Genomic DNA, 839 nt, shown 5'->3' on the forward strand with positions numbered 1-839 from the left:
TTGATCGACATGCTTTTCTCGAGGTAGCGACCCAAAGACTCACGGGCTTTCCACAGAGCGTTATCTTCTCCAGCGCTGGATGAAAATCACACTGCGCAAGGGTTACGTTTGAGATATCTGACAAGTTACAGACTTTCGCACAGCTTTATTGTTTACACAGTTTAATGAAATTACTGCAGTAATGGTATTTAGGTCACCAGTATGTGATTTATTGATTGTTTCCTTCTTTTTTTTTTTTTTGGAAGCACCTTTGTAGCATTTTGTACAGGATGATCGTGAAACTACAAAGTATTCCTTGATGAAACTCTCTAGAAAAGATCTCCGCACCTATGGGAGGTTCATGTATTGTCTCTGTGAGAAAGCTAGAGGAAAACATTTGTATGTTCATAAATATACTGCAATTAAATCTATTTTTACAGATTTTGGTATTATCAAAACCCCTGTGTTTGTCGTGTGCTTCTAAATCACTTCTATGAATACTGACCTTATAATTAGAACAATTCTCACATTTGATGTTTTTCTTGCATACAAGAGAAACCCTAAAACAGTTTAACTAATGTACATAATCCTCCATAAAAGTATGTGGACACCTAAATCATGTTTATAAATGTGAAAACTTCCTCAAAGCAAATGTCGTTTACTGAAGGAAAAGATGCACAAATACACTTCACAAGCAACACTTTTGACACAAAGAAGTTTGTTCAATTTGAAATGCTAAAACAGTAGATTTAGTGTTTAAAAAGTGTCATGCTAAAATGTAATTTAGTGTAAAAAATGCTGCATTGCATCAGTGTCTCTGCAAGTGAATGGGTGCCGTCAGAACGAGAGTCCAAACAGCT

The 839-nt window shown here is 35.6% G+C and overlaps 1 protein-coding gene across 1 annotated transcript in view; it reads left to right on the forward strand.

The window, feature by feature from the left end:
- Positions 1–839, forward strand: part of nr0b2a (nuclear receptor subfamily 0, group B, member 2a) — a 6,292-nt gene that overhangs the window by 4,832 nt on the left and 621 nt on the right. The gene's annotated exons all lie outside the window — the stretch shown is intronic.

Source organism: Sinocyclocheilus grahami, unplaced genomic scaffold (genome assembly GCF_001515645.1).
Source record: "Sinocyclocheilus grahami isolate Dianchi unplaced genomic scaffold, SAMN03320097.WGS_v1.1 scaffold1512.1, whole genome shotgun sequence".
Classification (NCBI taxonomy): Eukaryota; Metazoa; Chordata; class Actinopteri; order Cypriniformes; family Cyprinidae; genus Sinocyclocheilus; species Sinocyclocheilus grahami.